We start from the raw sequence: 18,876 nt of genomic DNA, 5'->3' as shown, positions 1-18,876 counted from the left end.
TCAGATGTGAGTCCCTTGCTCATTGCACCATCAGGATTCAAGCAAGCCGGGCCGACGACGCCTGAAATGGCAGAAACCGGTCCCCGGAAGCTTGTTTCCTTCCCAGTACAAGAATTGGCTTGGTAGTTTGGTTTGCCCTGTTCCCATCATGCACTGGGACAGGAACAGACTAATTTGCATATAGCCAAGTTCTGAGCTGGGATGGTGCAGTGAGCTAAAAAACAGTGATGATCAAGCCCTGATCTTTGGACTGGGTAAGAGTGGTCTGCTTAATTCAGGCACTCTGTTCATCACCACCCCCTTTTCTGAATCATTTTGTCCACCATAAGCGTGGAAGAGTATACTCAGATGTGAGTCCCTTGCTCATTGCACCATCAGGGTTCAAGCAAGCCGGGCCGACGACGCCTGAAATGGCAGAAACCGCCCCCCGGAAGCTTGTTTCCTTCCCAGTACAAGAATTGGCTTGGTAGTTTGGTTTGCCCTGTTCCCATCATGCACTGGGACAGGAACAGACTAATTTGCATATACCCAAGTTCTGAGCTGGGATGGTGCAGTGAGCTAAAAAACGGTGATGGATCAAGCCCTGATCTTTGGACTGGGTAAGAGTGGTCTGCTTAATGCAGGCACTCTGTTCATCACCACCCCCTTTTCTGAATCATTTTGTCCACCATAAGCGTGGAAGGGTATACTCAGATGTGAGTCCCTTGCTCATTGCACCATCAGGATTCAAGCAAGCCGGGCCGACGATGCCTGAAATGGCAGAAACCGGTCCCCGGAAGCTTGTTTCCTTCCCAGTACAAGAATTGGCTTGGTAGTTTGGTTTGCCCTGTTCCCATCATGCACTGGGACAGGAACAGACTAATTTGCATATAGCCAAGTTCTGAGCTGGGATGGTGCAGTGAGCTAAAAAACGGTGATGGATCAAGCCCTGATCTTTGGACTGGGTAAGAGTGGTCTGCTTAATTCAGGCACTCTGTTCATCACCACCCCCTTTTCTGAATCATTTTGTCCACCATAAGCGTGGAAGGGTATACTCAGATGTGAGTCCCTTGCTCATTGCACCATCAGGATTCAAGCAAGCCGGGCCGACGACGCATGAAATGGCAGAAACCGGTCCCCGGAAGCTTGTTTCCTTCCCAGTACAAGAATTGGCTTGGTAGTTTGGTTTGCCCTGTTCCCATCATGCACTGGGACAGGAACAGACTAATTTGCATATAGCCAAGTTCTGAGCTGGGATGGTGCAGTGAGCTAAAAAACGGTGATGGATCAAGCCCTGGTCTTTGGACTGGGTAAGAGTGGTCTGCTTAATTCAGGCACTCTGTTCATCACCACCCCCTTTTCTGAATCATTTTGTCCACCATAAGCGTGGAAGGGTATACTCAGATGTGAGTCCCTTGCTCATTGCACCATCAGGATTCAAGCAAGCCGGACCGACGACGCCTGAAATGGCAGAAACCGGTCCCCGGAAGCTTGTTTCCTTAGCAGTACAAGAATTGGCTTGGTAGTTTTGTTTGCCCTGTTCCCATCATGCACTGGGACAGGAACAGACTAATTTGCATATAGCCAAGTTCTGAGCTGGGATGGTGCAGTGAGCTAAAAAACGGTGATGGATCAAGCCCTGATCTTTGGACTGGGTAAGAGTGGTCTGCTTAATTCAGGCACTCTGTTCATCACCACCCCCTTTTCTGAATTATTTTGTCCACCATAAGCGTGGAAGGGTATACTCAGATGTGAGTCCCTTGCTCATTGCACCATAAGGATTCAAGCAAGCCGGGCCGACGACGCCTGAAATGGCGGAAACCGGTCCCCGGAAGCTTGTTTCCTTCCCAGTACAAGAATTGGCTTGGTAGTTTGGTTTGCCCTGTTCCCATCATGCACTGGGACAGGAACAGACTAATTTGCATATAGCCAAGTTCTGAGCTGGGATGGTGCAGTGAGCTAAAAAACGGTGATGGATCAAGCCCTGATCTTTGGACTGGGTAAGAGTGGTCTGCTTAATTCAGGCACTCTGTTCATCACCACCCCCTTTTCTGAATCATTTTGTCCACCATGAGCGTGGAAGGGTATACTCAGATGTGAGTCCCTTGCTCATTGCACCATCAGGATTCAAGCAAGCCGGGCCGACGACGCCTGAAATGGCAGAAACCGGTCCCCGGAAGCTTGTTTCCTTCCCAGTACAAGAATTGGCTTGGTAGTTTGGTTTGCCCTGTTCCCATCATGCACTGGGACAGGAACAGACTAATTTGCATATAGCCAAGTTCTGAGCTGGGATGGTGCAGTGAGCTAAAAAACGGTGATGGATCAAGCCCTGATCTATGGACTGGGTAAGAGTGGTCTGCTTAATTCAGGCACTCTGTTCATCACCACCCCCTTTTCTGAATTACTCATGCCCTAGGACATCATGTCCCACAGAAAAAATGATGCACAACTACAAAACCTGCAATGTTTACAACTGATTTCTCTTCACACCTTCTTTTCTCTGGCCTTCTCCATAATTCTTTTGATATCTCCACAATCCTTGTACTACAACCTCACCTCTCAATACCAGCCAACTTCTCTCCACCCTCAATCTGATCAACACTAGTGGACATATCTCTCCCATCCAATCACCCCAGGTAAGTCATAACTTTTACTTTTGAAGGGCCTTGATAAACCTTTTGCCAGAGATTACTCACCATCATTGCCACCACACCGGCCACTGAAACAACCAGAGCGGCAACCTGATCACTCACCAGAATAATCAACTAAACTTTGGTTGCCAAACAAATTTAGAACAACCAACTTAGTGATCAACTGACCCCTGACTACCTATGACATATATGCCCAAGACAACAACAAGAACACAAAACCTTTGGACATCAGCTAAACCATAGCCCAACTGCTATCGCCCGGTCAGCGAAGCGGAACCATTCATCATACACCTGCAGCAATACTGACCAAAAGAATAAAAAGAGTGCACTTACCAACAGTCATAAGAGCAAGGTGCTGCACTTTATTAGACAAGTGGAACTAATAATCCCATCCTACCTAACACGCAAGACAAATCGAATGAGGTGAAAATGTGGATTCATGCATTCCAAACTCTCACTACTAACCTAAGTCAAGAAAGTGACGAGAGACCCACTGTACATGAAAATAATACCAATACACACAAGATGATGGATGGAATGTTGCACATTGGCAAAACATTCACTCCCAGTCACAGATCTGGGTTTAATCCATCGTTATTTTGCTCACCATGCCACCCCAGTTCAGGCATGGCCATATGCTAATCAGTCTTGACCCTGTGCCTCATGGGAACAGTCCAGCCCAAACTGCAAAGCCATGTCTTCCCTTCAAGCATCTTAAGACCGGTTTCTGGCTATCAGCCGTCATCAGCCAGGATAGCTTGACTCCAGCGAGGTACTGAGCACGGGATCCACGTCTGGGCATACATGAAAATAATACTACAGCGTACCTACCCCAAGACCTCTAACACAGGATACAGAAATCCCTATCAATAGCGATATCACACCTAGAGTATGCCAATTTACTTCATCGGATTATCTAGAAAATAAATAGTGAATTCTGCAATGCACACAGAATGAGGCAGGAAGACAAGTCCTCATTCTGAGCATAGAAAATCTCAAGCTCTACACGGTTTATCAATCACAATAAGAATCTCCTTCAAAACCTCTGCATTGCACAGCTGCTGGACCATGGTGTGATAATGTGAAGTAGTGGCACTGTGATGCCACGCGGACTGGTGGAGGATGGAATGTTCCAGGGTGGAAGGTAAATGCGCTTTCAAGGGATTACAGAGCAGTTAAGTCAGGGAATGAAAGAAGGATACAGCGCAGTATACGTGCTCCAATAAATATACTACAACTTGTTACACATGGGGTGGGGAAAACTCTCCTGCAATGGAAACTCGGATATAGAGCTAGAGAAGAAACCTCAGGTCAAAAATAGCTGGGCTACTGAAAATCCCCCTTTTTCAAAAATCCCTCCTAGGGGAAGGTCCTTTCTGGTTTAGAAATGGCAGCTGCAGTGTATGCTCCTGAGGAGAACAAAGACTTTCAACATCACCTAGAATCCAGATAAGCAATTACTACCAGATAGTTCCAACATCCAGACCGGAGTGACTCTCAAAATGCAACTTTGACAGACTTGTATAGCAGAATTAGAAGAGATCCCTGACATTCGTATGGGTTACTACTCCATGCAGAAGGTTCTCCAACATTCTGCAATGCCAAGTGTTTTGTCAGCATGCATATATTTTTGACTGAGTAACCTCATGCGCCTAACGGAGCGGAGCTGGGGGGCTTCGGCGGGAGGGAGAAAAGCGCTATATCATCATCATCAAAATACTTTATTTGGTTTACATGATAGAAAACCATAAAAGATTACAATTCATCTTAAAAGTGTGCAAAACGCATATATACATATCTGGACATACTATACAAATATCCCAACGTATATACAAAAAATTATAAAAGGATAAAAACATCACATTGTCGGAATTTAAAAAGTTATAGAAAGGCTACCCTACTTAACAATACTATATACTGTGACAGGGTGCATTAATGAGAATTTGGTTTTACATAATTTATTTATTGTGACCTAACCAATGAAATTGTGCTTTTATGATCTGTTTGTACATAGATCGAATAAAGGTTGAAATTGATTTGAATTGAGTCCTCGGGATATGATTCACTTTCCAGCACACAACACGATGAAGTGGTGTTTATACTTTTGCCTAGGGGATGGAATAAAAGCAAGTAGTACATGTGTAGGCATCCTCTACAGAGACCACCAAGAGGTATACTCAGGGCTTTAGGTGAGCCGGGTCCTTCCGGTGCTCAGCACCGGCAGTTCTAAAAGGCAGCTGCTGAGACGGTTCCATATCGGGCTCTTCATTTTTTTGCCCGGCCTCATCTTCAGGGTGAAGAAAAAAATCTTAACTCTGCATCAGTACCACCCTTCAGTGCCGTTGAAGTAACTTCAAAGAGACTTAGTATGGTTCTTTCACAGTCTCATCATTTCAGAGCTGAAGCATTTTCAATATTATGTACAACAACGCCGTAATTGTTGCTTTTTTTTTTAATACAACTAACAACCATTGACAAAGCCAATAGTCCTGACTTGTTGCAGGTATAATGTTGTTATATACCTGGATACAATGAGAGAAACAGCAAAATACTAGTCGGTGTCACACTATCCTAAGCACAGATTTTTAACTTATGTGTTTTAATGCCACGTCCTTAATTACATCCGCCACGCCCCTTTGAGAGACCCCCTCCTCCAGTTTTTTCATCCTACCTAAAGCCCTGTGTATACTTAATACTTTAAGGTGTTGTGTGTGCACATTCCTCATAGGGGTGTCCGTACAGCCTGTTGTATAGGAAGAGTTGTTCTTTTCATGGTGAATTCAGAGGTTCTTTTAGTCTGCAATATGATGAACACAGAATTTTCTTTTATACATTTTCCAGGAAGTGCAGTTTTTGTGTGTTTTTACATGTGTTGGTGTCCCTGTCACCAGCTCTTACAGGGCAGTGCTGGCGCTCTTCACACAGTTACCCGTGCAATGTTATAGTGTCTTTCTTTCTTTAGGAGCCTTCCATGAAAGACCACACCCCGAAGGGCACCGCAGCACTGTACCTTCTGAATGAAGAAACTAGAAAACAGTTATTAGGTTACACTTCCTACAGTAAATGGGTTCAGTGAAAATACAAGAGCAGCAGGATTTACAATGAGCTCGGGTTACTGTGTCCTTCTTTCTTCTATACAAGATGAGAATTGTTTTCATTTTTTCCTCAAAAGTTGCAAAGGGCGGGTGCTTCTTAGATGTCTGCACCCTGCATTCCACAGGGACGGGTCTCCTCAGAAAGGCTTTTGGTGTGGACGGCTCCTCTGGTGTGGACATGTTTAAATTTAGAGGCCAGGTGGGGCGGGGCTCCAAGGTGCCCAGGCTGCATCCTTTGACCACGAGTTTGGGGTGGGTGTTCCTTTGCAGAGGGTGACACTGAAGGTTCCAGAGGACAGTAGATGTGACCTAGTAGCTACAACTGCCACCTTTGGCTTGAGGAGTCTCAGGGTTGAATCCCAGCGTCGGTGCTTGGCTCAATGCCATGTGATTCTGAACAAATCACTTATCCCCCTGAACACCTACATTTACACTGCTTTTTGAATTGGTCACTGCAGTCGGAATTTTTGAGATTTTTACAGAGAAAGGCAGAACACAGGGATTGCCCCTGGGGAGCTTCTCTCTCATTGCAGATTCTTCCATTGGCCATTAGCTGAAAGGGGTTCTGTCTAGGATGGACTGAGTACGAGGTTATGAACCATCATTCATTGTTAATACTTGAATTATTGTTAATGTTTGAATGTGTCCTTGTGTAACGCAACTGGTGCTCATGTAAAGCGCTGTGATACCCGATAGCTTCTGGTCAAGTTTGCGCTATATAAAACTCTGTAAAAAAAATACAATCTATGTAGCGCCTCTGTAACTTATATTTGGTGGTGGAAAGTATCAGCTGAAAAGGGGTGCCCTTTATGTGCCACCAGGGGGCTGGGTAGCTGTACACTTGCATCAAAGGACACACATAATATGAGAGACCCCTGGGATGACTTCCAGTTTAAAGAGTTGAAAAAGAGGCCAACCACACCACGACGTTATTTGTGGTTTTCTTCCTATATTCTGAAATGTGAACCAGATCAATCAAGTTTTTTTCTAATTGATCATGGTAGATGACTAGTATTTAAGTGCACACCTTGTAAATATCCGAAATAATTCTGCCTAAAGTAGACACAATTTACAATCATACAGTACAATATTTTTCATAACGTGCCCTCATAATATTGTAATCATGTTCCAGGGCTTGAACTGTAGGGTGGCTTAAAAAGTGTACAGATACCTGAAGGGACACTTTGTGGCCAAGATTGAGTGGGGTGACTCTGAGGGCTCTTGGCTGGTATCTTTACAAAGGTTTACCTTTAGTCTTGCCTCCCTTCATAAAGAGCATGTTAAACAATTTGAATAATTGTTCTCTTACTATAATGTATACATTGTTTTTATGAAGCAGTTGTAAACATTAGATGTGCCCCTTGTCACAGATGTATTGTGTTGACTGTCTGGGTCATGTTCCTCAAAAAGGGACAAGGCGGCTTCTAAACAATGACATTCCTCATTCAACACATTTGTTGTCAAGACCTTATGAGTAATAGCAGCTCCTTGGCTCAGCTTGGACTTGCTGTATATTACTCAGTTGCACTCACTGATTTCTGGTTCTTCTGTTCTCCTCCATCCATTCCTCGGTACAGGTGTTTAGGAACAAAGCAAGCTACATATAACTGGCAATAGGAGGCAGCAGAAACCCACTGCTGCCCTTAGGTTTGGCATGACAACATAATAACCAGCTTGATGGTGCAATCGGGTGGTGTGAAATAAATGCCAGTACACAGTAATAACAAAGGGAAAAAGAAAGATAATGAAGCAAATTAAAGATTTTATGTACTTCATCTCATTGTTTAAGCAGTTCATCCACTGGAAACTTCAGTGTCACTTGGGGGAGGGGGCAGGCGTCTTGACTGCTGGGATCCTCCAAGGAGGGTCTGGCAGGCAGAGCAGTAGATGTATAGGGAAAAACCTGTCACAGGTCCAATTAGGCATGCTTTTGAAAAGCAGGAGTTACAATAGTATAACAACAACAACACTGCTGGTATCCTGGGAGTGGAGCATGGAGGAGGGGATGGAGCCCCATGTCCATCTACCGAAGGACGTTCTTTCCTGGTTCAGGCACCTAAAGCTTTTGAGACTTTATGATTAACCGAAGAGTTCCTCAGGTTTACCTTCTATCATCCACACTTTTTAATGCCCCTATAATGGCGCCGTTCTTTCTACGATGATAAAACGTAAATCTTTTTCACGGTATGCAGGGTAAAGATCAGACCTACATCCTTCTCTAATACTTAAAACAAATAGAAGGCTGAATGAGGATAAATTGGTCCTAGGTGAGCCCCTAAAAAGAGCCAATGCAATCAGTTTTGCTTAAATGCACAGTGTCTCACGCACCCCATGCGTATGGGTACATCACTGCTCGCGCGGCCATGGTTAGGATTCTGGGTGTAGTGTGGGATAATGATCTGTTAATCTTGTTAAAGGGTTTATTAGCTTTGAAAATTAAAGAGAACCTTGGGTAACATTCACTGGTAATCAAGATGATTCAGGCCTTGACCAACTAGCAGGTGGACTTCTGCAAAACTTTGTATGCTGTGATGTCTTTCAGGCACATGCATCAACGTTTTTTGCGAGCGCAAACGGTGCGATTCGCAAAAATCGACGGTGTAAGGCACAATTTATTGCGATTTCTTAAATTGCGATTGCATTTAAGGAATTGCAATTTGCGATTCCTTAAATGCACTGCAGAAACAGCGAATTCGCTATTTGGGGCCACAAAATACAGAGAAATTACTCTGGTCTGTATTTTGCAAAAACCTTGAGAAATGCACTAAAGTGCATTTTTCACGGTTTCAGGTTAAACACACACATGCCCTTGGGGCATGTGTGTGCGCAACATGGGTGCACATCACAATTTCAGGGGTGCAACAGGGTGTCATTTTGACACCTTTGCACCCTTGAAATTGCATGCGCAATTTGCGAGTACCTATTGGTACTCGCAAATTGCACATGCAATTTCCCATTCATTCCTATGGGCCTATAGGCCCATAGGAATGAATGGGAAACCATTTCTTAATTACGACTCGCAATTTGCGAGTCACAATTAAGGAATGTTCAGAGATAGCTATTTTAATAGCGATTTCTACATGCATAGGCTTTTGAGAGTCCCTAATTGTCGATTCCTTAACAATCGCAATTAAGGACTCACAAAAGCCTACTTTGATGCATGTGCCCCTAAGTCTTTTTTTGCACCAGAACAGAGCCCACGATGGCACTGCGATCCTTGTGGTAACTTTGAAAAAGTGTGCCCATCCATAGGGTACACTAGGTTCAAGCCGAGTGACGTGGTTGGTAAAGTCTTTTTTGTGATGCACTGGGATATCTCAAGATTACTTGATATCAACTTTCTATGTCTCTTAGTTTGAGCAAACAAAGCCTTTTGATTGTGCTACCTTTCTAAATGGTCACTGTTATTAACTGCACTGTTTGAAAAAAATAATTTCAGGGGCACTCAGTTTTTGTTAGAACCCAACCATAGGTGCTTCGAATGTCAGGTTACTGAATACCACCCACGGCCGGACTGGGAACCGAAACTGGCCCTGGCAAACAACTCGGGGCGGTGTGCGGGGGACGAGGCTGTAAAAACCGGCCCCTGGTAACAAAAATGGCCCCCCAGGGGTACAAAACCAGCCCCCACCCTTGTGGACCACCGGGGAAACTCCCGGTGCCTGCTACTGCCACTTCCGGCCCTGATACCACCGCTGCAAAACTGTGATTCCACCTCATGTCTCTTTCTTCCACAACCTTACATTTCTTTTTTCATCCCTTCTTTCTCCGTAACTTTCTCTTTCAGTTTCTATCTCCCTTTCTATCTCTTGTTTTGGGTCAAAGTCTGATGATAAAAGTAAGTCCTAGTCCCCAAAAATGAATGATGGTGCCCACCATCTGAAACTACGGAAACAATTAAGCACTGAGTGTTTTTTAGAGCTCATTGATGTAAAGAAGTACTCTGAGGCAGAGGTTACAAGTGTCTTTATTCTGTCATCCACTCTATGTAACTGTCATGCTAGCCAACATTCTAAAGCGAGCTCTGGAGGAACATTCCAAGGGAAGGAAGGAGGGAGGGGGAGATGGAATGTACTAAAGAGGGAGAGAGGCAGAGGAGGAAGATTACAACACACATGCTCCTTTTGCCTAGAAGGAGCTGCTCATGAAGTTGAGAAGCATTTAGGATCATCTACTGTTTAGGTGACAATTAATGGCAGCTGTTATTCAGTTAGGTCCGCTCTGCTTTCACGTGTAATTGATAGTTGTACAGCACCCCTGGACAGTTTTCTCAGAATAGATTGTATACATTTTCTTACTGGGTCATTTGGGCCTCCTTCTGGGTTGCCATTTGCAGTTTGATCGCAGACAGTTTACGTTAGTGCGTTATGTGTTTTTTTTGTTAATAAACTTTTGCTCTTATTTGCTAGTTGTTGCCTCTTTATGGTCTGGCTTGACAGCGCCGCTGTTACCAGACAATTATGTGAGCATCACTAGAAACAGACTTCGGCTCTATCCACATGTTGGGCGAGAGGAGTATATGTTTTGATTGAGCAAAAGTTGTGTGCTTCTTCTAAAAAAGTGGTTGCTCTTAACGCAGCTGTGATAATTTTGTTTATTTATCCACCTGTCTAAGCTTTAACTTTCAGGGTCACACACATGATATTAGAATGCTAATAAAACGTCTTAGATAACTAGATAATGTATGTTGTTTTTTTCTCTAGTAGCAGGACAGATGTGAGGAGGGCAACTGTTAACTTACATGGATTTTTAGGTCTCGCTTGACAGTGCAACTGTCGGCTGACCTTTTAACCTACACCAATATAATTCTACAGTTCTTTGCTTCACACAAATACATGTCTATTCCCATGCTCCTTACTTGTAATGCTTCACATTACCATATAACATTCCTTACAAGCTAGACCTATTGGAATTGCCAATGCTTGTTTGTTCATTGCTATAGTGATTTGTTAATTAAGAATTGGGGCATGAAGCTAGGGTAATGGTATTGTTGCTCTCTACAAATATCAAACTAAACTAATTAGCCTTGCAAATTTATAATTTTGTGTTTGCAATCTCTTGCATTTTTAGAGTGGTTTGCAACCATTATACTACGGTTGTGTTTTCAGGTTATGACTCCTTTTTGCATTGCAAGCAGTGGCGGCTGGTACTCAACGGCATTGGGGGGTGTCGCGGGGGTAGAGGGCATTTGAGGGAATGAAAAAAATCCAAATAAACACTTATCTGTCTTCTGCTGCTGCTGCAGTCGTAACCTCCTCCTCTTGGTCCTCTTTGCCCAATTCCAGGACAGGAAGCGGGAAGCACCTAGCTCCCAGCCTCCCGATAGCCAATCACAACGCTACAATGCAGCGCTGTGTTTGGTCTGAGCGCTGTGGATCAGTGCTGGGCCAGACAATGGGAGGCTGGTCATGTTCTCCATACGAGCCTGCATGGAGAACATACAAAGTGCGCATGACTGTTTGACCGGCCCTCGACGTCTGGCCAAACCACTCTTCCCCTGCCCTGCTCTGTGAGCAGACCAGCCACGCCCCTACCCAGCAGAGCAAGGGGACATATAAAATGATAATAACAATGAGTTATGTCATTTCCTTTTTTCCTTTTTGACATGGTCAGTGGGGCGACGCTACTCCGCCTTAGCGGAGGAGCTGCCACTGATTGCAAGCCCTCTATGTAAGTATCAGCTCCTCTGTGCAACAGTTAGTGACTTATCAACCTCTTTTGTATACATAGCCTTCAGCCTGGAGTACGTCTCGGAAGCCGTACCCTCATCTGGAGATGCACTGGAACTAAACCTTGTTTGCCCTGCACTTTGCTCGTTGAATACGTTTAACATAGTAAGGGGGTATTTGGGCCCACTGATGCCTAAAACAGCAGGAAAACAGAACTATCACAGAAATGTGGGGAGAATTAGAACATTGAAGCACTCCTTATCCAAAACACCTGTTCCAAGTCTACTTTACAACACGTCAAGTTACTGGTACCCTCATTACAAGTGGTCAGACAGGTGGGCTGGTATGCCCCCACCGCCAGAGTTACACATCCCGGGCGTACCAATATGCCAAAGGAAAAATCTGGGTCTTTACGAGTTGGACCCGAAGATGCCACTCAGAAATGAGGAATTACTGGGGACATTGGGAGTTCGATTCCCATGGTAATTCCTCATTTTGAACTGGAGTTTTACAAGGAGATTCTGGTTGCTTCTATCTGACGAAATTTCCAGATGAATATAAACAAATCCTCGGTGTTTCCATAGATCGAATAATCTGGAAGGGGCAGGAGGAAACTGCTGTTATCGGCCTCAACGGAATTAAGTGAACACTCGTTATGAGGGCATCAGAGACATACCATAAGCAAACTGTACTTAATGCTAACTATTAATCCGAAAACCTTTTTGAAATGCAGAAATAATAACGAAATGCAACCCCTCGCTCTACAAAGCACAAGGGCCCCTTTATAAAAGAAAGGCAAACCTAACAAGGTGCAAATTGGCAAAATATGCTTCTCCCTTTTCTGCAACTAAAGCAGTAAATCTCTGTGGATCCACGAAATCACATTTTAGAGCGCTGCGATACGTCCACGGTGCTTAAAAGCCACTAATAAACAGTCTAGGCAGCTCCCGAAACCAGTAGGAAGCCGCAGCCCTCGGAGGGCCACGTCAGAAGTATCAGGGGGTGGGGTGGGCTTGGAAACTCAATAAACAGACAAGGACAAACAAAGGGCAGATAAAGATCCGTACTGGAGGGAATATGCAGGACAGCGAGGTCAAAGGGCGAGTCGTACTATTGACAAACTGGTGTGGTGCAACGGCGTGGCCAGATGCCAAAGAGCTCTGTACAAGGAGGTCAAGCGCTGGAATCCGTTCCAGGTGGACAGAGGCTTAAAGTCACTGGATCTGCTGGCTGCTCAGCAGCCCAGTCTTCCTCTCAGTTTTGGACCTGGGAGGGTTCCTGGTGCCCTCCCGACATGACTCGCGCTTAACAGAAGCCCCACCTCAATCAAACTGAGTGGGGGAGGCTTCCACCTCATGACTAATACAAGCTTCAAACTACAACTCTCATCATAGGCCAAAGGCTGATCATTGTAAGGCACGTTTACAACCCTAGACGCCGAATAATAATTAAAATGCTAGTGCCTGATCAAGTGATGGCGGCACCCGGAGACACCTGAAGTTATCAAATTGTCGAACCTTTGTCACAACCTCTTATTTGGTGCTCACAATGCTTAATTTTGAAAATAATCTATGTCAAGGCCTAAAGTTTTGCTCAGGAGCCCGCGACCAGTGCTATCGAATCTTGGGGTGCCGAATACCAAAACTCCGTGGACTTGATAACATAACATGTGTATTTGTAAAGCACACGTTCACCCGTAGGTATCTTGGCGCTGAATAACAGATGTTTCTTGTTACCCAACACAATGGTACTCATTTTATCAACCTCAGATGGATGAAAGGCTGAGTGGACGCGCCAGGATTTGAACTTTTGACCATGCGGTCAAACACAGGCCCCTGCAGTGGACACATAAGTCCAATGGGCCACCAGACTTGATGGCATCTCATGCATCTTTAATCCATCACCAGACACTCTCTACCCCTTCATCTCACTCTTTCAGGTGCTTTATCATCACAGCTTTCTACCTTTGTCAGTGTTGTTCCCTCTTTCTCATTCCCCTTCCTCGACCTTAAGTATTTTTTCTCTTGCTCTGGGCCAAAATCTGATGAGAAAAAGTAAGTGCTGGTCCCCAAAAATTAAAGGCAGTGGGCCCCACCCGCAACCACTGGCACAAATTAAGGTCTGAGTGCTGAGAAGGTTTGGTAAGGGCAAAGAATGTCAACTACGGAAAGTAAAAAGCACTTTTTACTACCTTTTCCTTTCTTTGCTTCCATGACCCCCTGTGGCCACGAGTGCCAAGGGCAGTACCGGGGGTATTAAAGGGCAATCAAAGGGTAGCAGTTGCGATTCCTGGCTACCCTTAATTTATATACATGTTCTCAGGTCATCCCTTGTGCATATGCCTCTAGAGAAAGAAAATCAAGGTAAAGAAGAGGATCCAGCTCCCTTATTCCACCTAGTGATAATCCTTATTGAGATAAACCAATGGCCGAATAGGCATCGAGGACTAGCTCATCCATCATGCCTGTATAAATTGGTACCAGGTAGAGACAGTTCACTTTTGGGATAATTCCGAAAACCCAGATGCTTATCATAGGCTATAGGGGGATTAGCATTGTCTTTGGCCTCCATTGATATGGGTCTACGCGTCTAAAGATCCCATTAAGCACACTAGGCACACTTTAATATGCAGACAGCCTAGTGCTATTCACTGCCAAGCTTACTGTGGCGACCCCATCAAAATGCTGTTTTGAATGTGTAGTGGTCCATAGAGAAAGAATTACTAAGCTCGGTGATAAGGTACTCTGCCTAATATAAATATCAATGCTACATTCACGGAGTACTTCTTACAGATACATATTCTTGTGTTGAGAAAAAGATTAGTATTGTGCACATATCATTGATCTCAAATGTATATTTCAATCTTTCTGATTTTGGGCACACAACTTATTTTATCATACAGTATTAATTTTTTAAAATATTTTTCACAAAATGTGCATTAAATCCATGGTTTAAAAACTGGGCAAAGAGTCTTGATATTACATCATCCACTGCTGAGCTCACTAGTTTCTAATATAGGTTCTGTGTAGAGTAAAAAAGGCCTTTAAGCAGTTCATCCAATTTGTCTACTGGAGCTCTTCCAATATATATGTGTCATTTTGTAACTTTCAATAATTTTGTCAATTGTGTGTCGACGTGTTTCGACGTTTCTTGTTTATTTCTAGAAGTCCTTGCTAATTCAGGAAGTATGAAAGTTTAAGAAATAACTGAATAAGACATTTTGAGGAATGTTAAGTTGTAGCATAACAAATATCTTGTATAAGAAGTGGTGGGGCTAAAACAGAAACAAAACTGAAAGAATTGTCTGCCCTTCTTCTCTGTCTCCCTTCTCTAGCTCATCTTCCTTCTCTTAATTCTACTATACTGACGCCCCTGCTCCTCTCTGTCCCTCTGTCCACTTTCCTTGTTTGACTTTTTCTCCCTCCTCTTTCTTCATCACTTACACTTTTCATACTTTCATACTTCTCTCCCTTCGTTCCTGTATCCTTGTTTCCATTCAACTACACTTTTGTTTCTTGACTTTAAGTTTTCAAACTCTTCTTTTCTTTAAATCTCCACCATTTTTAAGGCTATTCAGATGGTTGTGCAGGGCTCTTAAACACACAGAATGAACATGTTTTGCAGTACTTTTCAAAGCCATACCAATGCTAGTGCTGCTACTCTGGTTAATGTGAAATAGACATTACACAATGAGGGAAGGGCAAACTCCACTTCATTGACAATTTGTAGCATTTGCTCTGATTTGTAAACTCGGACAAACAAACATTGCTTAGCTCTCACCAATGTACAATTGAACCAGCAACGTTTGTTTGAACCCGCCAATGTAAAACTGCACATCTGAATGTACAGTTAGAGCAGTGAATTTACATTCGAAGAGACAAATGTACATTCATATGGTATCCAGATATCATCACATTTACAGTAGTGGACAAAATATATAAAGCGTAAACAGACCACGTCAAAAGTCATATTTATTTTGTAAAAAAGTACATCACAAGTTCATGCTTTCTGTTACTCTATCAAGAAACGTATATCAATTCAGCGTTTACAGTTCTTTACTGAGCACTACACAACCCTTTTTTTATTGACTGTTACTCTTTCATTGCAATGTTTCCAAATGGAGTTAATGGTATAATGGCTGTAGAGAGGACTGATGCAAGGATTATCAATGCGCCATGAAAAAATAAAATGTTGCCTCTGGTGCTTTTTCTTCCTCCCCCAACGGCACCTTCCCAGCAGAAGGACTGTATTTGCAGCTCCCAGTAGTAATAGGGTGTTCTTTGTTGCTCACTGCTGGTGCCGCCATTGCTGTCATGCCTTACCTCATGAATGTGCCAGTGCTGGGTGCAGACTTCAACACTTCTAAAAAATTAAAAAATAAATGTTCTATCTATCTATCTATCTATCTATCTATCTATCTATCTATCTATCTATCTATCTATCTATCTATCTATCTATCAATCTTAATATATATATATATATATATATATATATATATATATATATATATATATATATATATATATATATATATATATATATATATATATATATATATATATATATATTACCTACTGGCGGTCGCCAGTAGGTAGTTATAGTTAGGATTGTTTTCCATTGGAAATCCGCAACATTCTATTGGGAATAACTTTGGCGCCGGTGGACGAATCTTCGCGAATTTCTCAAAGAAGATGGCCCGCTCCGCTCTGCTCCTTCCCTGAAAGTTTGGGGGGGATTCGTCAAGCGGGGGCCTAGATATTTGGGGGTCCCAAAACATGTTTTTCCCATGTTAATTTCCATAGGGCGGTTGGACTCACTTTTAGCCCGAACGGCTGAATGGATTTCCACCAAACTTGGCAAAATTGTAGGGACTGGTAGCCCGATGTGCCTTTGCTATGTCTGAAGATATGTGCTCCAGTGGATTTTGGGTAATTTAGGTTCAAAAAAATACACATATCTATAAGCGCGCCCAGGTACGCGCCCTGGGTAGCGCACCTGGCGCGTAACGCGAGTTCGCGAGCGGAAAGCTGATTGGCTCTCGGGTGTCTGTCAACATTCCAAACAGTCCAGAGCGGCCGTCATCTTGTGTCTCGGTAGGATCGAGACACAAGAGGTGGCAAAAACAAAGGTGGAAATGACCAAAAGGGGGCAGGGTAGACCCCCCCTGACCCCCTAGGTTTGATGTGGGGGCCATAAAAGGGCCATGGGGAAAACCCAGTGAAACAGTAAAATAATAATTTAAAGTGATTAGAGGTAGGGTAGCTCTGGATAGAGTTGTTGTGTGACTAAAAAAATGTAGTTTGTCATCACCCTTTGCTTTAACTTCACTATTATCTCTCACCCTACCTCACTCCTGTTTCCTTACTCTGCTTCCCTCACTTATTCTTATCCTCCATGTTTACTCCCCTTTCCCTAACTCCCCTCCCACATTCAACTTCTTTCAGTCCCCCTGCTTTACTTCCTTACCCTCTGTTCCCTTCATTTGCTCCCTCACTCATTCCCTTTCCCTTAATCATTTACTTCACTCCTGTCACTCCTTCTCTCAGTCCGTCTGTCCTCACAGTTCTTCACTTCCGTTCCCTCACTCTGTCTCTCTTACCGTCGCTGTCTCTGTCCCCTCATTCTGTCAATACTCTTTCGTCATGCTCACTCCCTACAACTCACCCACACTCCCTCACTTACCTTTCTTTGCTGCTTCACTCACTACCTTTCAGTCACTCCTTCCTTTACTCTCTCTCTCTCCTTTCTCTCTGTCACTCCCCATGTCTTACCTTTATTCACTTTTATCCACCCTCTTTCACCCCTCTTTACTTACAGTCACTGCTCTTTTCTAATCCTCCCTCACTGTTTTACTATCTAATACACAGTCCCTCTGTGTTGCTTCCTCTAGCTCTCTTTCTCTTAACATCACTCTCTCTGTCCCTTTCCCTCATGCTCACTCCTTCATTCTTTTTTTTTTGGTGCGCGCCCCGGTGCACGTACTGGTACGCGTACCCTGGAGAAAAAAGAATGACAGAGTTTTTTAAAAATGTTTTTTTTAATAAATTAGAGGTAGTTCTAAAAAGAACTGTTTTTTTTATTCTTTTTGTTGTTTTATATTTTTTTATTTTTTTTTAACATTTTTTACTTTTTTTGGCTTTTCTGAACAGTTTTATATTTTTTTTGTATTTCTTATGGGGAGAAACAAAAACAGGGAATTGAAAACGGCTCAACTGGAGCAAAAAAAATCAGGAAAAATTAAGGTTTCCTCTGGCATTTGTGGTTATCACCAGCAACATTGATGAGTGTAATGCTTTGCTCACCATAACTAATTGTTTTGTTACAATATATACAAACAATTTTGTATCCCCCAAACTTTGTTTGTATATTTGGAATCATCTCACTTGCCTCTGGACCCGATGGAGTGGGGTCTTTGGTTGTTGAGGTTCTGGATGATGATTGGGGTAGGTTTCTGCAGAGTTCCCTCACCTCTGCTGCAGAATAGTTATTAGGGTGCAAACACTGCATGTGCCGAATCATAGTATGATTCCCAAAGGAATATTTGTTTGCAGGGTTCCCCCTAGATAGCACATCACCACAGATGAGACAGGTCCCCTTTGCAGCGTTTACTTTTTTGGAACCCCTTGGGATTTTATAAAACTCCCATATGAAGTGCTCCCTAGGTTTGTATGGGGGAGTGCCTTCAGGCAGGAACTGCCTTCTCTCTTCCTCCTCTTCCTCCTCTTCCTCCTCCTCCTCCTCTTCTTCTTGACCACCAATGTGATGTTCTGGTGGTCCTTGTGGTGGTGGTGGGGCAGATGCTCCAGCTGCTGATAGTACTGTAGCCATATCTGTAAGAAAAAGCAGGTCTTCCTCACTCAAAGAACAAAGTGAGAATGAAAAAAAAAGGTGGGGGCTTTCATCATTTGGAAAACAAAACTGTTCTGAACCAATGAAAAGTGTTATTTTCAAGTCACATGATCCAGGCTTTCATCATTTGGAAACCAAAACTGATCTGAACCAATGAAAAGTGTTTTGTTCAGATCACATGACCCGATGCGCTTACGCTACGCGCGCCGGTGCGTGCCGGGGCCACGCCCCGGGGCACGCCCGGCGGCGCTTACGTTGCACTCGGGTGCTTCCGGGTGCGCTTATGCCGTGCGTCATATGATGCATCACGCGGCTCCGCGATACATCACGATGTTGTTTTCGTTCGCGGCAATGGCACTAACGGGACGCACACCGGTACGCGCACTGGGGCGTGCCAAAACACTGCGCTTACCGGTGCGTTCACCGGTACGCGTACCGGGAGCGCACCAAGACAAAAAAAAAAAAAGGGAAAAATATACATTAAAAAAAGGATTATATAAATATACAATATAGGATTTATTATAAAAATATTATATATCATAGTTATATAATTTAGGTATTAAAAAACATATGTAATTCACTGAAAAAAACTTAGGTTTGAGGCCCTATATAGAGTTAGGAATTAGCATTTAC

Source organism: Lissotriton helveticus, chromosome 9 (assembly GCF_964261635.1).
Source record: "Lissotriton helveticus chromosome 9, aLisHel1.1, whole genome shotgun sequence".
In the NCBI taxonomy this organism is placed as follows: Eukaryota; Metazoa; Chordata; class Amphibia; order Caudata; family Salamandridae; genus Lissotriton; species Lissotriton helveticus.
The sequence above is the reverse complement of the archived record's forward strand: the minus strand, read 5'-3'. Positions refer to the sequence as shown.